Genomic DNA, 23152 nt, shown 5'->3' on the forward strand with positions numbered 1-23152 from the left:
TAAGTGTCAGGAATAATTAGAAACAATTAAGGAAAGTCTAATTGCCGTACACCAAAGCACACAATTGTACACTTTAGATACCCACCGCGTCAATTTGGCTCCATATGCGTGACGGTTTCCCGCCCGTTCCATTCGCCGTGGAAGTAGAGGACGCCAGGCCAAGTGTTGTGTACCGGCGAGTTTCCGGCGATGAGGATGTCGGGCCTAATGTAGTGTACATTGTTTACATCAAGAATTCACCAGCATTCTCTTTGTGTCGTACTTCACTTCAATAACACAAAGTTAACCAAAACAATACACCAGGGTACACCAGCGCTGAGGTGCGAGTCCCACTAGCAGACACCGAAGTCAATGATTGGAGTCTTTTTTCATTTTTCAGTTTTCATTAATTGATTTACTATTGTTGTTTTCCTGTCTATTTTAGGACAGATTCGAATTCAACATATAAAAAAATGCAGGAGATCCAACGTGCCCTGTGGGAATCTATATAGAGCGAAGCTTACGAGGAAATGTTCATGCGCAACTTCTCACCTGCCTTGAGGATACTACGAGCGAGGAGCTCTGCAATGCATCTTTGAACGCTACTAGCTTTATTGACCCTTTATGCGGAGCAGTTTGTTCTCGAGAAACGAGATGGTGCTTTCGGCGGCGCGCAATACGTTGCCTCAGCGAAAGCCCACGAATACGAAACTTTTACCGCTTCTGCCCTGTTTCTGTGCGGAAATGCAACTGGGTTTTCGCTCACGCACTGTGCTGCATTCATGCTGCAAAATGTGGCGCGGTGGATTGAATACATCTGCAGTAATTGGCTGAAAAAATAGTGGCATATTAAGGAAAGGAATGAATGTGTGTGTCGCAGTTGACGGACCGTTGCTACATACGGAAAGCCTGTTGCCGGTCCTTCGCAATGTACGATTTTCCTGTCGGATAAAAAAATCACTTTTCACAAAAATTCATGTCAGCATTGTATCGCTAACCTCTAAAGACTTCCACCTGGGAACATCAGCAAGAGTGAGTACCTCTCAATAAATAATGATAAAGGGAGTAGCGCCGCTTCCTGACATAGTAAGTTTCTCGCACTTTATCTACACTAACTCGCTCCCCCGCTAACTTATGCACCCTCTATCACCAATGTATTAAGATTATGTGAATGGGCACACACTTGAATCAGTGCCCCAAAGCATTGGTAACGGCGACTACACCGACAGCACACAAACGGTCGAAGCTTACTGTTTCGTGATGGTCCACAGAAGTAAGCGAGTTACTATTGATACTACATATTTGCTACAAGCTATTACAAAGAACAGAACAGCTACGTTCCAAGCCTTGTGTGCAGCAAGAACAAATCTATTGCAGGTGGGCTTCCCGAGAGTGATTAGGCAGAAAATAATCGGAGAGTGACCGCACCGACGAACTTCAGAGTCGGAAACGTGGCAAGCTGCTGCTTCTAAGTATTTTCGAAATAAAGACCAAAGAGCAAAACACACTGATTCTGATATAATTCCTAAGAGGAAAGCTATGATAGCTGAGAATCCATTTTTAGCCTCGTTTTTAGAACAAGCACCATATACGCTGCTCGCACCGTTTCGACAAAGCTTAATGAGCTTCGAAAGCGCCTTTACATGTCCTCTGAAGCTTGTGGCCAAAGCTTTGTGTCGACCACCCAGTCGGCATCTATGATATCTTCCGAAACGGAGGTTTCCTGAGCCGCACCGGGCGTCGTGTAAGTACATCCATTGTAAACACGGAGGCAGCTGAGGCACGCAGTGGACGGGTCACCACGTAATCAAACAAGGCAGCGCCCACGGGAACGCCGTGAAAAGGGTCAATAGGAGTTGAAAGAGGCAAGCTGGCTTTCTGCGCCATTTGTTTGGGGTACCCGACCTCCCCTTGGAGGCGCAGATGCGACCGTCCACGCAGTTGCCAGGCGGCGCAACGCATGCGCAACGTGAGGCAATCTCATACAGTGCCCTCTCTCCTGTCTCATCGCAGCTCTCCGCCATCTCTCCTTGTCGCAGCCCTCCTCGCCCTCTCCACCAGCGTTCAACGGCTTCCCCTCTCCACCTTCCGCTGCTGTGGGTTGAATAGTGTGAGCCATCGCTCCTAGATGGCACCGCCATCCCACAGCCGAGGTTAGGTGGTCGGGTGGACAATGGTGCGGCAGGCTAGGAAGGACAGGGGTGATGACGAGCTGGTGCAGTGTGAGGAGTGCAAACGGTGTTATTTGGACGAGACGCACTTCGCCAGTTTAGCCGACGCTGAGGAGGCTAGCTTCGCGTGCAGGTCGTGTGAAGGATTTAAGGGGGCTGTGCGGCGGACGGAAGGGGAATGGGCAGCTAGTGTGGAAGAGCTCAAAGGGGAGCTGAAGGTGGAGCGAGAGCGGCGAATTGAGCTCGAAACTCGGATCGGCGAGTTGCTTCACAGGGAGGGGGCCGAGGCCGTCCTGGTAAAGCGAATAGCTGGCGAGCTACAAGAACGGGAAAAGCGGGCTGTGCTGGAAGAGCGGGTGGAGGCGCTAATGGCACAGGCGGCGCGTAATCCCGGGTCACCTCAGGCGGGCGGCGGGGACAGCGCGGAGACTCGGGCAGAGGCATGCCATGAGAGCAGGGAGGGATGCCTTGGGGCCGTTGAACAGCAGGCGAGAGCCGGCGGCAACACGGCGGTTTCACAACTCTACAGCGAGGTAGTGCAGCAGGCTTCGGGTGGGAAGGGACGAACGGCAGGGAGCACATCGTCACGTGTCAGTGGCGCACGGTGGGTGGAGAACCAGCTAGCGCGAACTGGAGGACGACAATCGCAGGCGGGAGGCAAACATGTAGAGCGAAGGGTCCTAGTGGTGGGGGACTCCAACGTAGCTAGGGTTGAGGAGGGCGTTCTCACAACAGTGAAGGCAGACGGGCGGGTGAGGGTGGAAGCCCAGTCAGGGAAGTGCATGGTTGACGCAATGGCAAAAGCTCAGAAGGTGGTATGGGACAACCTGGAGCATGAACATCTGGTTGTTATCCATGCGGGTCTCAACGATGTGCTGAAGGGAAGGAGCCAGAACCTAAACAGACAGTTAGAGGTTGAGTTACGTAAACTCAGATAAGCCTCTGCGAGTGTGCATGTGACCATATGCACAATCCCAGAGGTCCGAGGCCAGGCTAGTGGGATGGAATGGAGTGTGCTTGCTAACCGGGTCATTAGGGGTCTGAGCCGACCACTTGGATACGGCATAATGGAGGTAAACTGGGAAGTGTACGAGTCTGGCTCCCACCCTTTTCCACAGGATGGCATTCACTACAGTGGTGCCATGGGCGGGAGGGTAGGTAGTAGGATAGAGCTCCAAGCTACGGCTTTTTTGGGGGGACCCAGAGCCCTAAGACCACCAGTGTAGACGAAGACGGACCCAGAGAGGCCCCAAGATTCAAGAAATGTAGAATCGGTAGGAGAAGAAATAGACGTAAGCACCAGGGGCAAGGTCATTCTGACATAGGGTACATTAACATGCAAGGTGGCAGGAATAGGCTGAAATGGGAGGAGATAGACGAGCAACTAAGGCAGGAAAAGCTGATGGTATACGGGTTTGTGGAGACACATCTTAGGGACATGGAGCAACCTCCCTGTAATCCTGACTATGCATGGGAATATTGCAATAGAACAGAGGGCAGCAGAAAAGGGGGTGGAATTGGTGCATTCATTCATAAAAGTATGAATTGGCAAAGGGTCAAACAGGAATGCAAGGAGCATTTATGGCTAAAAGGAAAAGTTGCAGGAGAGCAGACACTCCTTGGCTTTGTATACCTGTGGACAGGAGCAAATGCCAAAGAGGAAAACAAAAAAATGCTGGAATGCATATCAAGTGACATTAATGAGCTAGGAGAAGGGTGCGAGATTATTATACTAGGAGATATGAACGCACACATAGAAGACATGCACACATAGTTGGGTACACAGACTCAACAGGCAACATGATGCTGGATATGTGTGAAATGCATGACTTAGTTGTATGCAACAGTACTGAGAAGTGTGAAGGGCACATAACATGGGAGGTAGGGAGCCTGCAGTCGACGATAGATTATGCACTAATGTCACATAGGATGCACGATAGGCTAAATGTAATGAACATAGATGAATATGGCTCCAGAAGTCTAGGTAGTGATCACAAACGTATTAGGGTGAGTTTTAGAAGAGAAATGAAACTAGGTAAGAGGCAAGATGAACAACCAGGTGGGATATTTTACTCGGAAAAGCAGCTTGAAATAGCAACCCAGCAAATTGAGGAAGTAATTTCAGAGGATACAAAAACAGAATGGACATATGCAAATTTAACAGGGCTATTTGAGCTAGAGCTTGCTAAGGTACGAGTCAGGACAAAAGGGAACAGAAGATGTAAACCCAAGAGCTGGTGGGATGAGGAGGTTAAGAAGGCCATAGAGAAATGTCAGGAAGCATCCAGGAAACACAGATATTCAAAGCAGAGGGGTGAACCAGAAGCTGATGTAGGCAGAAAATGGAATAACTTTTTAAACTGTAGAAGGGAAGCATCCCATTTGATCAATGAGAAAATCAGAAGAAAGGGGAGCCAATGGTTGTCAGAACTAAACAAAAAGGATAGAAAAGCAGCAAAGAAATTTTGGAAACATCTCAACTCCTTGAGTAATAAGACTAGCCTAGAGCAGAGGTTTATAGTTACAGCTCAAGGCGTTCGGCTAGAGGGAGATGAGGCAATGGAACATATAAGAACAATGATGACAGAAAAATTTAAAGAACGAAACATAGCATGTGCTCAATCAGGTGAGGATAGACTAGTTAGTGCAGTGGCTCCACTGGCACAAAGCGAGTGGGAAAGGGCAGAGAAGAGGGTTCCTAGTAGCACGTCGACAGGTCCTGATGGCATGCCAATTATGTTGATAAAGACATTGGGCCCAAAATCTAAGAAAGCATTAAGAGAGGCAGTGAGCAAAATGATAATGGACGGTAAAGCCCCCGACGGGTGGAGACTGAGCAGGATGAGCATGATATATAAGGGAAAGGGGGACAAAGCCGACATAAACAACTACCGTCCCATAACAGTGACGTCAGTGGTTTACAGGGTGGTGATGCAGATTATAAAGGACAGACTGCAGGCATGGGTGGAGAGCGATTAGGTGCTGGGGGAACTACAAAATGGGTTCCAGAAACAAAGAAGGCTAGAAGATAATCTGTTCTCATTGACACAGTGTATTGATATAGCAGAAAAGGAACACAGGCCCCTATGGCTTGCATTTCTGGATATCAAGGGAGCCTATGACAGTGTAATCCAAAAGGATTTGTGGGACATACTGGGCACTCTAGATGTGGAAGATGGAGTAAGAAATCTTTTAAAAGATATCTATAAAAGTAACAAGGTGCTTATAAAATGGGAAAACAAGGTATCTGGGCCTATAGAGATACAGCAGGGGCTTAGGCAGGGGTGCCCTCTGTCACCTCTGTTATTCGTGCTGTATTTGCAAGGATTAGAGAAAAAATTGGAGAGGAGCGGACTTAGCTTCAACCTTTCCTATTTCAAGCAAGGAGAATGGATTAAACAGTCATTACCAGGACTGATGTATGCGGATGACATTGTACTTATGGCTGACAGCAAGGAAGACTTGCAGAGATTAATGGACATCTGTGGTAAAGAGGGAGATAGCTTAGGTTTGAAGTTTAGTAAAGAAAAATCGGCAGTCATGATTTTTAATGATAATCAGGGTGGCGAGCATAGGATACAGGAGGTTACGGTGGAGGTGGTGGATAAGTACAAATATCTTGGAGTGTGGATAAACAATGGGGCTGAGTACCTAACGGAACATGAAAAATATGTAACGGCTAAAGGTAGCAGAAATGCAGCTGTGATGAAAAATAGGGCGCTGTGGAATTACAATAGGTACGAAGTGGTGAGAGGGATTTGGAAAGAGGTGATGGTCCCTAGTTTGACTTTTGGCAATGCGGTCCTGTGCATGAGATCAGAGTTTCGAGCAAGGTTGGAAGTTAAGCAGCGAGGGGTAGGTAGACTGGCTCTGGGAGCACACGGAAATACACCAAATCAGGGGGTACAGGGTGACATGGGATGGACACCATTCGAGGGCAGGGAAGCCAGCAGCAAGATAGAATTTGAGGAGCGATTGAGAGAAATGGCAGAAAAGCGGTGGGCAAGGAGAGTTTTCAGTTATTTGTACATGAGGAATGTTGATACAAAATGGAGGAAGCTGACCAGAAAACTGTCAATCAAATATTTGGACTGCAGGAGGGGTGCAAACCAGGAAACAGCGGTTAAGAAAAAGGTTAAGGAAACAGAGAGGGGTCTGTGGAAAACGGATGCAGACGAAATCAGCACTGGGAACATACCGAACTTTCAAGCAAGAAATTGCCAAAGAAATTATCTACGATAATTCAAGGGGAAGCTCTTTGTTGTTTGAAGCCAGGACGGGAGTGTTGTGGGCTAAGATGTACCGAGTCAAGTACCAAGGTATAGACACGTTGTGCTGTGCGTGTGGAGAAGAAGAGGAAACGGCTGAACACCTCATACTTTTCTGTACAGGGCTTAACCCTACAGTGCAAAGCAACGGGGCTGATTTTTTCAAAGCATTGTGGTTTAGGGACAGTGAAGGCAAAATATACTTTAAGCGGGTAGAAATAACCAAACGGAGGTTATCTGATTGGTGGCTAAAATCAAGGCAAGGGTGAAATTTCACCCTCCACAAAGTACAAAGTATGTTAATAGTCACGGCTAGGTGGCGTGTGCCACCGCCCGATTTAAAGGGTTCAGCCTCATCCATCCATCGTGTGTGAGCTATTCGGCGAGAACGCACGAGCAGCAGCAGGCGTCAGCAACGGTCAGGAAAGACCGGGATAGCTCGCTGAGAAAGCTTCGCTTTAGAAATACAGACGCCGACGAATTCTTCAGGGCCAGATATTACGGACCCACTCGGTTATTCGAACGCATGCCCGCAGCACCGCCACACATTCCACAGAACCAATGTAGAACGGTGTATACCTGTGTATAACGGCAAATGTAGACCGATGCAATAACACCGGCATGTAGCGCCTGCCAGCATGACGCGTACCGATGAACGCTGGAAGAAGGCGGTGACCGCGTGGCTACCGCGTTCCAGTGCCTGTAAGAATTAATGGAGGCGCTTGAATGAAAACAAAATGTCATAATCATGAAACTAAATTATGTTGCGCATGAGAGCGTCGCAGAAAATTAGTATTCGCGCCACACGATGGCCTTCTCCGTTTTCACGTTGCTATGACAACCCTAGGAGCTCAAGCAACCTGGCCAAGGTGCAACCGCCTCGGGGCCCGCATGTGGTACAGTTAAACCTGGATATAACGAAATTGACAAATTCCCGAAATACTTCGTTATAAACAGGATTTCGTTATATGCAGGTTTGAAAATTCGAAAATGAAACGCTTACCGTATTTACTCGATTGTAACGCGTACCCGTTTTCCGTTTTCATCGAAGCACTCATCCTTGGAATGTCACACCAGGTACTGGATGCGTGGACGCGTGTCGTTTCGCACAAGCGTCTAAATCTCGCGCGCGCAAGAAAGAAAAGCAGGGAGGAAGCGCGCCTTCTTCCGTTGCGCTCGAGTCACCAGCGAGGGGGGGGGGGGGGGGGGGGGATAGCGGGCGGCGTTGTACTGTACTCTGGCATCAAGTGCGTACTGCGCAGCGGCGCGCGGTCGCGCGGGCCGTAGCTTGAAAGCGATCTGCGTTGGGGCAGAGTCTAGGCAGTGTAGGTACACTCTAGTGTGGGTGCGTCGGCGGCTCGTAACTTTGTGCGTGCTGTGTGTGTTCTCGGCGCTCAGTTTGTGCTGAAGCGATAGATAACAGCGAGAAGGTCACTGAATTCGCTCGCTCCTGCAGCGGCGCTTCCACACGCCGCCAGCGTTTGACAGCGCGTGCCCACGCTCATCGAGTGTGATGTGTCACAGCGTCTGCCAGCACGTCGGCAACATCAACTGGAAAAGGAGTGCCGGCTTGGCGGGCTAGGCCAGCTGCAGCAAGCGGCAGGATCAGGTTTGAATGAAGGGAGGGTGAAAGGTCATGCCTAGAGATGGGTCGCTCAGGAGCGAGCCGGATCTTGTGAGCGGCTCTTTTTAGAGAGCGAGTGAGCGGTGGTTCAGTAAAAATGAGCGGCGGTTCTTTTGGAGAAAGGGAGCCGGTTCTCTCGCGTTCAGAGAGCCGTGCCGATGCGTTCCGTCAGAGCCGTGTCTTCTGCTCTGTGCGACTTCCGCGCCATCTATTAGCGGTACGTGACAGCAACTGCCCTCCCACCCTTCCTCGCAAGAGGCCTTCACGCCCTCGCCTTCGGCTGAAGAACGAAAGAACCGCCGCTCACCACGGCTCCCTCGCTCTTCAAAAGAGCGGCTCAACAGATCCGGCTCGCTCCTGAGAGCCCCTCTTTTCACAGCTCCCTCGCTCTTCAAGAGATCCGGCTCGCTCCTGAGCGCTCAGGAGCGCGCCGCTCTTTTGAAGAGCGAGGGAGCTGTGGTTCAGTAAGTGAGCGGCGGTTCTTTCGGAGAGAGGAAGCCGGCTGGGCTCTCTCGTTCAGTGAGCGTGAGGAACCGTTCCTAGAAAGCGCTCAGGGAACGAACCGGATCTTTTGAGCCGCTCTTTTAAAGAGCGATTGAGCCGTGGTTCAGTAAGTGAGCGGCGTCTTTCGGAGTGAGGAAGCCGGTTCGCTCTCGAATGAGCCGTGCCGAACCGTTCCGTCAGAGCTGGGTCTTCTGCTAGGTTTCGATTTATGACCGACGAATGGTGGCCGGCAGGAGCGTAGCCAGAAATCTTTTTCGGGGGGGGGGGGGGGGGGGGGGGAGGTTCACCGGCCCGACCGGGGGAGGTGGGGGGGGGGGGCAAGCGTCTGCTTTTCTCTACGTGACGTGCTCGATAGTAAATATCGTAGTTTAAGCAGACTCTATACATGTATGTCAAAGACATGGGACCCCCCCCCCCCCCCCCCCCCTTCGCGTGTGCTTGTGAAGAAATTAAGTAAAAAGTAAAGTAAGTTCAGTAAAATACAGTAAGTACGACAGGTACAGTGGGCGTTAGGAGCAACGGTCTCGCATCGCGCCACTGAATGGACCAGTCTTCGAAAACGCATCATTGAGACGACCCGCCCGATCGGAGAAGACATCATTAATTGTTAATCTTCGTTAAGCGTAGATGGCGTCGTCCTCGTCGGGGCGAAGTGCGTTTCACAAGTCAAGGCCGGCTATACACGTCAAAATGCATGCGTGACCAGGCTATACCTACTCCCATAACAATAGCTTGTTCGCTGTGTCTTTGCGCTAGAAAACTTAAGTACGCGCAAAAACGCGTAAGGCTTTTTTTTTTTTTTCGAAGCTTTCGTCGCCCTGCTCCCTCATACGAGAGGGTTGCATTTCGCGGCTGCTGTGTCTTCCGCTGTGTGCGAGCGTGCAGCCGTCATTTGCCTTTACGTCAACAGATTCAGAATGTGTACAGAATATTTCGCCGCACAGCATAGATATGGCATGTGCACGCATTTTAAGTAGTGCGTGCTAGAACACTGCACTTAGTGCCTAGGCCGATTATTTAAGCCGATTATTTTACGTTGGCCTGCCCGCCCGAGCCCGACCAAAAAATTTATGGGGAACCCGGGCCCGGCCCGGGCCCGGAAATTTTCTACGTTACCCGCCCGGCCCGGCCTGCCACCGCTTTACCTTAGGCCCGAGCCCCGCCCCAGCCCGGCTCGAAACCGGCCCGAACCCGGCCAGAGACCGAAAAAGACATGTTTTTCAGAGTCGAGACGCGCGAGGATAACTCGCTGCACGTTACATGCACACCACCAGAAAGCCCGAGCCCGGCCCGGGCCCGCGTCAAAAAGCACATGCAGTGCCCGAGCCCGGCACAAGCCCGTGAAAAAACTGCTCTACCCGGCAAGGTCCGGGCTTTCGGGTAAGCCCGAGCCCGTGCAGTGCTCTAGTGCGTGCATCTCATTTCTGCTTCACTTACGCCGGTGCAAACAGGAAGCGGCCTCGTACCTCACAGAATCCGGACTGTTTGGTGTACTAGTGATGCAGGAATGAACTCCGGTCTTGTTCAGTGCATAGTGCACATAATCAATTTCTCAGGAGGCGTGAACTCCGACGAGAACTGTCAGCGCCTGCAACAAGAGTTTACTTACGCTGTACTGCGCACAACAGTAATCCATGCTTGTCGGCTGTCTGTTTCGTGCATTCTGTTGCGAGTCGGTGGAATTTCACTGCTGGCATCAACCTCTTCGTGTGTACATTGCTGGTTTGGGATTCCACAACACAACAGCAACTACCAGCCTTGCGTATAATTGCTGGTTCGGCATTCAACACAACAGTAACTACCAGCCTTCCGTAGGGGCGCAATCGCAAACAAGAGACGTTTCGCGCGCAGACTAAGGCTATACGTTCACACTTGGGAAGCGGCAAGCGGGCGGAAAGGCCAAAGCGGCTGGAAAATCTTTTCCGCGCATGTCCAAGTTGTTCACATTTGTTTTGCTACCGCCGCTGCCGCTTTCGTCCACATCCATCTAGTCTGCGTACGTTTGCCGGCGTGGTGGCGCTCATCATCGCATTATTTCGAGCGGTATGCTCATTCATTGACCCACCCGTTATCAAAAGTAATCATTTTGCGCAACTTCGCGTGTCATCTGCGACCTTCGGTAAATTCCTCGTTGGCGTTCCGTGACTCTCCTCACACGGGCGCGGTAGCGCTGAGTCACAGGTTAGTGCCTAGGCGTGATTATATTTCTTTAATACCTCTTATTTACAAGTTGTAATAACATTTCATCATTTCGTATTATTGTCGGCGCCTCCAGGACACCAAAGCGGCAACGGGAACACCAAAGCTAAAACCCTGGCTGGCCCTTGTCTCGGGGCTCGCCAAAGCCTGCGCGTCCTACGTGAGACCTACGCTCCCAATCTATCGTCGCGACGAGAAAAGCACCCTGCGACTTCTGCAACATACCGTGCACATGCGAGGAGAATTATGGAGCGCCAACGAGGAATCTGCCTAACTATTGTCTGCCATGGAAGTGGAAGAAGAAATGGCTTTTATACTTCTACCTACTTGTTTTCTAGAAATGGACAATGAATAAACGGAAGACGCGAACACCTCGGAAACGGTGGTGGTGGGTTCGCCTGGCCTTGCAAAAGCGCCAGAAGTTGGGTCACGCCAAGGCTTCGTTGCCGCACCTCCGGTCGCGCGATATTGAATACTATCGCGAGTATTGCTGACAGTACGTTTTAGTACCACTCTTGTCGTAGAGCAAGGGGTGGTTCTCGATCGCGTCTATGAGCATTGCAGCCTGCACTTTTGGTGCCATGTTCAATTAAATTACGACCGGTTGTTTACATGCTAGTGTAGCTTCCGGTCGAGCAGAACGACTTGCCGCCGCGTTTCTGCTTCGCCATAGCGAAAAAATCGGTCCGAGACCGATTTGGCTCGCCGCTTGTTTTTCTGCCTGTTTTGCCGCCTAGGCGGGTGGATTTTTCAAGATTTTGCCGCTTCCGACAGCTCCGAGACCAAGTGTGAACGTAGCCTAAGATCCTGCGCGAGCGCGGCCTAACCGGCACCTGAAGGGAAGGGGCGGAAATGTATACCGTGAATTTCGACCACCTGGGGTCTTTAACGTGCACCTAAATCTAAGTAAACGGGCCTCGAGCATTTTCGCCTTCATCTAAAATGCGGCTGCCGCATTTTTTGCTTCAGAATGCGGCCGCCACATTCTCGCCCAAAACCTCAGAGAGTGTCGATCAAAGCCTTGACAAACACCGTGACAGCTTTTTTTCCATATGCAGAAATGAGTCGCTGTAAATTACCAACCCAAACAGAAGCGCCCAGGAATGAAATTGTGATAGTAGCACCGGTTCCTTGAATTATGTCAGTGCGAAGCGACGAGAACAAAGGGTGGGTAAGTGGGGCGGGGGGGGGGGGGGGCTGCGGAAAAAATTTCGGGGGGGTTTGAACCCCCCAACCTCCCCCCCCCCCCCTGGCTACGCCACTGGTGGCCGGTGTGCGCAGACTCGCGCTACTGGTACTCGCTCGCAGTGTGTGGTGTGAGCAGCAGTCCCTTTGGTTTTTTGTGCGTCCTATGGTGTGGAACCGATGCCACCGAGGGGAGAAGTAAAGAAGTCTTAATTGGCAAAGGATGGTACCGTTCGTTGCCTGCTGCTGTTCGAATGATGTCTCACGACTCTCGCCGATCACACCGTGCGCTGGTCCAATAACACTTCGAAGATGGTCTTCCGTGTCTTTAAAGACAACAGGTGAAGAACGTACAGTTTACATCGTGGTCTTCATTTGTGCTCATTAGTGTAGTCATGAAAATGTCGCCTATGACATCCACTTCAGTGCACGTCCTGAGCGTGTATCGTTAGCACGTCATTAAAACGAGGCCAATGATCTGTTGAGTTGTAATAGAACTTCATTTCTTTTTTTTCTTTTTTTTTTTGTCCTGGCGTATGATGGCATGATCGCCAGTATCGCGCGTGCACTCAAGAGAAAAAAAAAAAAAAACGAAAGGTACGTGCGGCAGTTTTGTGGATCTTTCGTATGATTTTTGTATATTACTTCAAGAAATGATTTCTACATTCATTTTTTCATGGCGTTACAGCTTACTCATATTATAGTGAACGTACGTATGTGAATAAATGAATAAAGTTGAAACATATAATGTACAATCATTTTGTGTTTTTATTTTGACAAAAGTTGATTTTAAAGTACCGCAAAAACAAACTTCTGTAATGACGATGAAGTAAAGGGGGGGCGGGGGGAACTGACGAAAAATTCGTCCTAGTCCGGGACTCGAACCCGGGACCAGCGCCTTTCCGGGGCAGCCGCTCTACCATCTGAGCTAACCAGGCGGCTAGCAGATGGCAGGGCGAAGTCGAATTTGTCGACAACTCGAAGCAAAGGCAAGTGTATGACGTAATAGTTCAGCGGAAATCCGCTAGGTGGAGATAAGTAATTAAAGGGAAACTGAGACATCCACCCAAATGTAGCAATTTGCTACAATGGAAACCCAACCGGGTTCCTCGAAAGAGAGCCTCGCAGTTGAAGAAAAATTCGTCCTGGTCCGGGACTCGAACCCGGGACCACCGCCTTTCCGGGGCAGCCGCTCTACCATCTGAGCTAACCAGGCGGCTAGCCGATGGCAGGGCGAAGTCGAATTTGTCGACAACTCGAAGCAAAGGCAAGTGTATGACGTAATAGTTCAGCGGACTGGTTCAGCGGATTGCTAGCCGCCTGGTTAGCTCAGATGGTAGAGCGGCTGCCCCGGAAAGGCGGTGGTCCCGGGTTCGAGTCCCGGACCAGGACGAATTTTTCTTCAACTGCGAGGCTTTCTTTCGAGGAACCCGGTTGGGTTTCCATTGTAGCAAATTGCTACATTTGGGTGGATGTCTCAGTTTCCCTTTAATTACTTATCTCCACCTGGCGGATTTCCGCCGAACTATTACGTCATGACGATGAAGTTACATATTTTTTTCTGAAAAAAGTACGTCGCATTCTGCCTGTCACATTATCATAAGCATTTTATCCCCAATATCAGAAAAGAAAGTTTCATTACAACTAAAAATTCACGCTTTTAATATATGTAAAAATATTCTCTAAACATAGCGAAAATACCAATAACAGGGTTATTAAATCATGCATATATCGTTTTTTTTTCAAAGCCAGATAACTATAGAATATGCATAACACAGGTTACACGTTTAAGTGAACCGGTGAGCCGTTCAAATGAACCGGTTGATTTCAGTGAGCTGAGTCGTTCCGAGCCGCTCCCCAGTGAACCACAAATATCCATTGGATGTACCACAAAAGACCAAATATCCAAAACATTTAACGACGTCCAGTTTACATCTATAGTATGTTCGACTAGTACGTGGCAATCAAGGGTCATCCAGAGGACGTCGAATGTCCTTATGATTTGGACATCTCTTGCACATTCAAAGCTCTCGTGCATTGATCGTACATTGTGCGTTATGAGTCGATGCATGCACTATGCCGCAGAAATACAAGCAAATTGTCTCTAATGCCTACCAATGGGAAGCTAGGAGAGCAAAAGCATTAAATTGATTATTTTGCAATTTAGCACGACCTTTGCATGCACTGCTGGAGGTCTAGTAACGTTGCTGCTGGACACCGCGCGCAAAAGCCAATACTTTCGCCATTTTTTCGCTATGCTTTCGGTCTCGGTTACGTCATTTTCTTTCTCATACAAGGATGCTTTATTTTTCAGTTATATCTATTAGTACACTGTTGAAAATACGTAACCTTTAACTTGCTGATGTATTACGACAGTTTATAAAGAAAAAAAAAAGAAGCTTGAACTCGCAATAGCTTTGACTTCGCATCGCCACTGATTCAGCAACACGCGCCTCGATGCAAGTGCGCAGCAATGTTCCGAAACGGGCGCGAGCAGCGTGTGCTTTATTTGTGTCTTTTCGACTTTTGTGCGGTTGACCATGGCCCAAGTACTGTACGTATATACTAGGCAGAACTGTACAGTTGCGTGCTGAAATTTAGAGCTGTGCTTCTGACTGCTATTTGTGGTACGTTTGTTCGCCTTGCGGAGCGCTTACGGGAATGTTCTGGAGGCAATGTTTTGATGGTTAATTTTCGCACATGTTTGTATCGCTTGGTTTCAGGCGTTCCTCTTCAAGTGTCAGGGATATTTCTCATTTGCAATGCCTATATCTAAGTCCCTGGCAGCATTATGTTATTGGCACTTTTGTGATCTGAGAAGCTGCCTGACCAAGTTGCCTATCAAGATGAACATTCCATCTCTGGATTCTGCTTGCGTGGAATTTATTTTACCGTATATTTTTCAATGCAGCTAGAAAGTACTGGCTTTCTATCTTGAATCCGGTGGCCCCAGAAGCAGCTGCTGGCAAGCAGGCCATGCACTTTTGCTCATTAATTAGTGTGTGATACTACCTCTTACTAGTCAGTTTTATTCTTTTTAATTATAATTGTGGCACTGTGCCTACTAGTCATTTTGTGCCTACTCGTTAGTCATTTTTTGCCTACTCGTTACTCGTGTTTTAATAAAGTTTAATTTTCAAGAATCTGTTTTTGATTACGTGTTTGTTTTTCTTTTTTAGATCCGCGTTTAGCCTGTTTGTGTACAGCGAGAACATGTAATGCATAATTTCATACATGTGCTTGGCTGGGGGCCGATCATTTTTGTGATAAAGCTTTATCAGTTGTATAAATAAAAAAGTAACACTGGTATGACATTGTGAGTTTCACAGGTGTGCTTTACCTAGTGCTTACTGAACTCACTATTTTTCATTTATCCATTGCAGGATTTGTAATGATGCATAATGATCAGAATGCGGATTTACGGTTTTCTCATCACAGTTTTCGCATTTTGATGAGCGCTAGAACTATATATAAAAGTTGACAGTCACTTAAGCGAACACTGAAGAGGATGAAGGCAGAAGCCTGCACACTCACGAAGCATTAATTAAATTATTTGTCATTCGCATGCGTTGTTACTTCTATTGTTTTCTCCTACCAAAGTTGTGGGCTCGAGTGCCTTAATTACCTGTGCCTTAATTAACTTCGTCATAACACCAATGGTTGCGGGCTCTACTCCCACTAAAGGTCGAGGGTTTGTGTGCCTTAATTGTATCTTAACTTTGTCTTAATTAACACTAAAAGTCGTGGGTTCGACTTCCACCAAAGTTCGAGAGTTCGAGTGCCTTAATTAACTCTGCCGTAATTAACTTGCCTTAAATAACTTCGCTCTAATGAACACCCAAGGTAGTGGGTTCAACTCTACCTTCACCATGTCAATTGGAATCCAACTTGGAGATAATTTGGAGATGTGGCCGGTTCGCCCATATCTCCAAGTGGTTTCAACTCCCAACAAAGGCCGTGGGTTAGAGTGCCTCAATTAACTCTATCTTAATGAACTGTGCCTTAATTCGCTTCGACCTAATTAACACCAAAGGTCGAAGGTTCAATCCCCAATTTTGGTGCCATTGAATTTTGGTGCTGCGACGCTGGACATCGGATTTTTCTACCATTGAGCCATCTAAGGATTTCACCTTAAGTGTTGCAATTTATATTTTCACATTCACACGTTTATACGTTAACAAAACATTTCAAGCAAAGTCACCAGCTACATGCCGACAAGGGGGGTAACTGTGCCATTAGTGTGCCTCAGCAGATGTATCATCGAGGACAAATTAAATGCGAACAGCGGAGTGTGTGGCCGAAGCATAACTAAAGGTATACGGTGTATGTCATCGGCCAGTCGTTGTGCACGTGCGTGGGGATGTAGTTCTCAAGGAAGAGTGCAGTGCTGCTCGCCCTATTGCGATAAATGTCACCCGTATTTTGTCCGAAAGTTGTTTTCTCATCTCTCCTCGGGCAGTGCCATACCCACCTGGCACTACACTGTTATGGTGACTAGCACCATCGCTACATCTGTAGCGTGATATAGCTGGCATGCACCCAGCTTGCTAACGTGCATTGCTTTGCTTTTGTTACCACCATCAAAGCTGCCAGTGTCTAATCGTAATTTGAATAGCACAAAAAATGTATTGCATTGGATGCGCAACAACAGTGCTAGCCAGCCACCTTAAAAGTAATCACAGATAGGAATGGCACTGCAATGGCGCGGTGAGAATACAAGCTTCCAACAAAATACAGGTGACGTAATACGCACTAGGACAAGCAGCCCCGCACTCTGCATCGAAACCACATGCATGTGTACAATCATCGCTGGCCGACGCCACACATTGTGCTTTTAGTTACGTTTTGGCCACACACTCTGCTGTTCGTATTTCATTTGTATTCAATAGTACATCTACTGTGGCACTCGCAGGTATACAGCTCATTATAGCGTCAGCAGGAGAGATCCACTAGATGTTCTATGGACGTCCTGCGTCCCAAAAAAGAACATCTATTAGAGGTTACTTATGTCCAGCTGCGACATCCTTTCAACGTTGGAGCAACGTGATCTGGATGGGACTTAGATTATCCATGGTACGTACTTGTAACGTTGTTTGGAGAAATATAGATATCTATAGGACGTGTGCAATGTCTCAAACATGATGTTCTATGGACATCTATGGTACATTAATGGTTCACTGGGTCACTGAAGTGAGCCGTTTTGCCCATCTCTAGTCATGCCCGTGGCGGCTAGATCGCCGGGTCGAGGGATGCAGGCCCGCCTCGCACACGCTCGCACGCACGTACACGTGCGCTCGCTTCATATTTCGTAACGGCGGAGAAGGTGCTTCCGGTTGCTGCTCGCGCAAAAATGACAAAATTTGGGGTGAAATCTCTAGGTTGTCGGCGGGGAAATTCGTTATTTCGAGGGGATCTCCCGCTGCCACTTCGTTACGTAGAGGTCTCAAATACATGTGCTTCTATGGACTAACGGCGGGGAATAGAAAATCTTCGTTATATCCAGGAATTCGTTATATGTATGTTCGTTATAAGCAGGTTTAACGTGTACGTACATAGGTATATTCAGCGGATGATTCAATGTATATGGCTCAGTCTCTCAGTCGATACTGACCTGCGCGGGATTCCCTATGTGTCTAGGCCGTTTCACATGGTGCGATTTTTACACAGCGAATTCCGTCGCTCAGCGACCGCCGCGACGTCGCGGGCTCTCCGCGACGGGATTCCAACATGTTGGTATATCCGTCGCTGAGTCGCAGCGATCGGCGCGATGTGGGCGGACCAACGTGACGTAACAGCAAGCGCCGTCGAAATAGACGCTTTCCTGTTTTACCGCGTGTTGGAAGCTCAGCGGAGCAATGTCGCGCACCAGTTTCAATTATGTTTTAACAGAGCGTACCCACCAGTGCCTGTGGCTCAGGAGCTTCATGAACAATTTTTGTTTTGTCGAGCTCGCACAATTTATTTAAAAGGAGAAGCTGCATGCCATCCAGGTCGGGAGCTGACGCAGCCTTCAACATACGGCACGTACCCACATGATCGTCGCCGTCGTCAACGTCTTCATTGCAACAAATTTTGCCAGGTGCTTGCACACTCAACAGTAACTTATTTTGGAAAAGCAAACACTCCTCCAGGAGAAGAGTTGTGGCTTCCATCATACCGCAACAACAAAACTAAAGTGTACAAAACAAAACCACGCCGCACGCTTATGCGGTTTGTGTGCAGCGTTTTCACTCCCTGCAGCTGCGGACTAAGCGATCGCGAAGTCTCAACGCTTTTAAAGGCTGAAAAATTGTGTACTATTCTATTTTCAAAAAATAATATGAAATTGTAATATTTGACTAGTTTCTGTGTTGTTTTCATTTAACGATGCAGGGAGCAAGCAACCTTGGGCGTCGCTGCGACGGAAATCGCGCGGTCAATGTGAAAGCTGTCAGCGAAAATCGCTCTGCGACGTGCGCGACAGAACGATTTTTTTTTTTCGCCCCAATCGCGCCATGTGAAACGGGCTTCTCTCGTCCAGCATGTTGTCATTGGACCACTGTGGCAAAATATGTAGGCAAACGCTTAGTTTTACAAAAAGGCGGCATGGACCACAGCAAACCAAGCTGTACGTGCTGGAGCTAGGGCACTTTGAGAAGCCGGTCGCGCAATATCTGCCTCGAGAAAACGCCTTGCCTGACCGCCAATCCTATCGTTTTATTGCGATAACAATTATATGAACACTCCAGGCGCATTTCTGCCGTCGCCATGAGGTTCTGTATAAAGTCCACCGGCGATAAAATCGTCGCCGCGCGCCGTACGCTGTGTGTGAGAGTGAAAGCGTACGAGGGTGAGCCGGCAATCGCGGCTGAACGTAGCGCACGCGACGGAGGAAGTCAGGCCGGAAGTGCGCGTTCTTTCGCGCGTGAGGCACGGGGGCGAGGAAAGGGAGGGAGGGGGGATGCATTCCGCTCCGTCGGCTGCTGCTCGCAACACAACCACGCGGGCGCCGTACCTTGAAAGCGATCTGCGAAGTGCACGCCCGCGCGAGCCTCATCTTCAAAGCGATCTGCAATGGGGACAAAGTGCATGCGCCGAGTGCCGGTAGCTTCGTATGCGCTGTGCTTTCGACGTTTAGTTCGCGTTAAAGCGAGACGAGAGTCAGCGCGAAGGTCAATTTGCCCACTGCTGCTGGCGCGCTTTCTCACTCCGGCGTTTTCGCAGTCATCGCAGTTTCCGCGGTCATCGAGCGAGACGTGTTCATGTTTACCTGTGCGCGCGTGACACCGTGCTTGTCTATTTAGTTAGTAAGCGAATGTTTACAACTTTATACGGCCCATTAAACTACTATCCTTGCTTCGTATAGGTCTCTACTAATTTGCAATCGCAATCGATGCTTCGCCTTTCGGGCGAAACTGCGACTTTTTTCAGACCTCTTATGTGACAGCCTTGACCTCAACCGAGTTCTTGCCACGCGCCTAAAAAAAAATTCACCGCCACAGGACACACGCAAGCATCGGGCGGTGACCCGCAGCGTTGTCTGAACAACCCAATCAAACAGCATGCGGTCCTGGTGTTTATGACTGGGTTAATCCCGACGGTTAATTAAAGTATTTCTGAATTATTGGTTACGTCTTTGTGTTTCTTAATGAGGTTACACACACGTTCGGCTGCGACGGAGAGAACGACGTCACTGACGGTATGCCCGTAGTCCGCTGTTGTCGCTAGCGTTCGATGTCTCGAGTTTGCTCGGCGGCGTGGTTAGCAGCGTTCGCCTGCCATTGCCGCTTGCAATTCTTCGAAATAAATTGCTTCAAAATTAAAACTGTCCGTTACGTAAGACAATGAGTGGTTCATAACCCCTTAAGCAATGGCTCATACCCCCGTGAACGCGGCCTGAGGTCTCCCCATTACGACGACAGAAGAGAAGGGAAATTCTACGCTGGAATGATGAGCGGAAACGGAGCCAGCTGGTGGAAGCAGACGACGACGAACGTGGGAGAAGTGGCACGAGCGCGTGCTGAGCACGAGCGCGCGTGCTATCCCAAACTGTTTTTATTCCAATCTCCTGACGTCAAATTTACGTAACCACCGACGCAAGCATCGGGCAGTGACCCGCAGCGTTGTCTGAACAACCTAATCAAACACTCTCCTCGTTTATAGCAGGTCACCTTTGTTCGCTTTCAAAACGAATAACATTGCCTGCACTCAGAGGTGTTTGTTATCTAATTGACTGACAAGAGGCGAGGAGCACGCTCTAGTGGAGAGGGTTTCGATGGGGCCGAGCCAGCACAGTGAAAATAGATAACCGCATGAAGAGGGTGGTACCGGCTTATCCGATTGGTCCGCTTCGCCTTACTTAGTTTGCGGTGGCTGGTCGAAAATCGCGGCGGCGTGCAACGGAAGGATAAGAATGCCGCTAAAACGGATCCTCAGCAAGGAAGAGTTGGCAGAGCGATGTCGTATACGTGCCGTAAGGGCTCGATAACGTTATACTGCCTCGCAAGAAGGTTTATCATGCGCAAATAAATACATGCTCACCGGCAGGTGCGAGTAGCGAGGGCCTGATCGATCGGCGTGCAATCATCTTCTATTTCTTTCGGAACGGGGCAGTCTCTGGCTATGTAGAAAATTTTTCAGTTTTGTTCGGCATATTAATGCATTTTTTTCGCGTACTCGTCACTTTGACGCGGTGAGATTTTGCGGTTTTGTGAGGTCGCGTGACAGACAGGCGAAGTGGGCCCAGTGGTGAAAAGTCGTCGAATCAGGCATAGTTATTTTTCTTTTGTGCGGTTTAATCATGCATAATCAGTGTGTACACGTTATATCAGATGGAGATCTATCGCGGTTTTCGTGACGTCGTGTGACAGACAGGCAAAGTTGGGAGTGGCCCGAAAATGTTTGACCAATCGTGGTGGGCTGACTGCAGAATTGGAATAGAAAAGTTTGGAATAGCTTTGCGTTATAGCGCCCCTGAGCACGAGCGCAACACGAGGGGTGCCAACGAGCCATCTGCGGAAGAAGACGACGCTCGAACCAATGCTGATGATGATAGTTTTCTATACAAAAGTGACGGACAGACGCTTTTTCGTTTCGCCTAGCCATATTGTAACGGTATTTCGAGGATTAAAATATAATAACTGGTTTATTAAGGGCAAACCTGTGCCCTGAAACTAACTATGTACAAAAAGAGTTTTCAAGAACGTTCCACACGAGCGTCTCTGCGCCGAACGCACTTCTTTCTCTTCTCCAGTGATGGTCCGCGCCACTGTCTCGTGCGCGTGCACGAGCGGCATACATTGCGCCACCCCACGAAACCAAGCAGGCGCGCGTGACGTAGCAGACGCTCTTTTGACAGTGGCTCGCTGGCTACAGAAGACTTGCTTAGGAGCAGACTTGCGGCATTACTCCCCCTCCCAATAAGCATCGTCCCGGTGCAGGCAGGAGGGTAGCTAAGTTTGTGGGAGGCTTTTCGTTATCGCTCGTAATAGGGCTTCATGCGGACTATGTGGACGACGTCAGCAATGCTGGGGCGTTTAGTGCGCTCGTTTCCACTAGGGATGACTTCGTAAGTCAGGTCGCTTAGTCGCCGGATAACCTCATACGGGCCAAAGTACCGTCGAAGTAGCTTTTCTGAGAGTCCGCGACGTCGCACTGGTGTCCATACCCATACCTTGTCGCCCGGCTGGTACTGAACTATTCGGCGGTGCCTGTTGTAAGAACGTGCGTCCTTGCATTGTTGATGGCGTAATCGGCATCGTGCCAACTGGCGGGCTTCTTCGGCTCTTTGTAGGAACTCGTCAACGTCGCACGGGTTGCCGTCGTCATTATCTGCTGGCAGCATGGCATCCAGCGTTGTTGTGACGGTGCGCCCAAAGACAAGTTCAAACGGAGTGACACGAGTGGACTCCTGTAGGGCCGTGTTGTAGGCGAATGTAGCGTAAGGCAGGATCTCGTCCCAAGTCTTATGTTCGATGTCAACATACATTGACAACATGTCAGCAATGGTGCGGTTCAGGCGTTCCGTCAACCCGTTTGTTTGGGGGTGGTATGCAGTGCTTTTTCTATGACTGGTGTTAGTCATCGTCATCAAGCACTGCATCAACTCAGCTGTAAATGCTGCACCTCGATCTGTTATGACAACCATTGGGGCGCCATGTCGAAGCACTATGTTGTGAACAAAAAACTTGGCAACTTCGACGGCCGTTCCCCGCTCAAGGCAGCCAGTTTCAGCATATCGTGTCAAATAGTCGGTCGCGATAACGATCCACCTCTTCCCTGATGACGATGTGGGAAATGGTCCAAGAAGATCCATCCCAACTTGTTGAAATGGAGTCTTAGGTGGGTCTATGGGTTGAAGAAGACCAGCTGGCTTTACGGGTGGTGTTTTGCGCCTTTGACATTCGCGACATGTCTTCACGTAGTGCTGTACTGACGCTAATAAATTCGGCCAATAATATTTTGAATGGATTCTGGCGAATGTTCAGGTGACACCAAAGTGGCCTGATGACGGGTCATCATGGCAGGCTTCTAATATTTCAGGCCACATGACTGACGGTACGACGAGTAAGAACTTTTCATTGTTGTTTTGGAAGTTTCTCTTGTAGAGTGCGTCATCTCGGAGGCAGAATGAAGATAATCCTCTCTTAAACACTCGTGGAACTTGAACGTTATGCCCTTCGAGATACTTTATGAGTGGGAGCAAATCTGCGTCGGCCCGTTGATGCTCGGCGATTTCCGCGGCTCGCATAACACAAAGGAATGAGAAATCGTCGTCTTCAGGAGGAGGAGAGCCGACCGGTGCGCGTGACAAGCAATCAGCGTCGTTATGCTTTCGCCCAGACTTGTATACAACGGTAGTATCGTATTCTTGGAGTCTGAGGCTCCACCTCGCAAGTCGTCCGGATGGGTCCTTCAAGCTTGCCAGCCAGCACAGTGAATGGTGGTCGCTGACTGCATGAAACGACCTGCCGTAGAGGTATGGTCTAAACTTGCTGATGGCCCATATGACTGCCAAGCACTCCTTCTCCGTCGCAGAATAGTTTCTTTCAGCTTTTGAAAGAGTGAGGCTAGCGTACGCTATGACCTTCACTTCTCCATTTTGCCACTGAACTAAAACTGCGCCAAGGCCCAGATTGCTGGCATCTGTGTGGACTTCTGTGTCTGCTGTCTCGTCGAAGTGGGCGAGGATTGGCGGGGATTGCAAACGCTTCTTTAATTCTTTGAAAGCAGTGTCTTGTTCG

General features: G+C 49.1%; 1 pseudogene; it reads left to right on the forward strand.

The window, feature by feature from the left end:
- The first annotated feature begins 2257 nt into the window (after positions 1-2257).
- Positions 2258-3358, forward strand: LOC119440932 (uncharacterized; annotated as a pseudogene).
- Positions 3359-23152: the final 19794 nt, after the last annotated feature.

The sequence above is a fragment of the Dermacentor silvarum genome, chromosome 2 (genome assembly GCF_013339745.2).
Source record: "Dermacentor silvarum isolate Dsil-2018 chromosome 2, BIME_Dsil_1.4, whole genome shotgun sequence".
In the NCBI taxonomy this organism is placed as follows: domain Eukaryota; kingdom Metazoa; phylum Arthropoda; class Arachnida; order Ixodida; family Ixodidae; genus Dermacentor; species Dermacentor silvarum.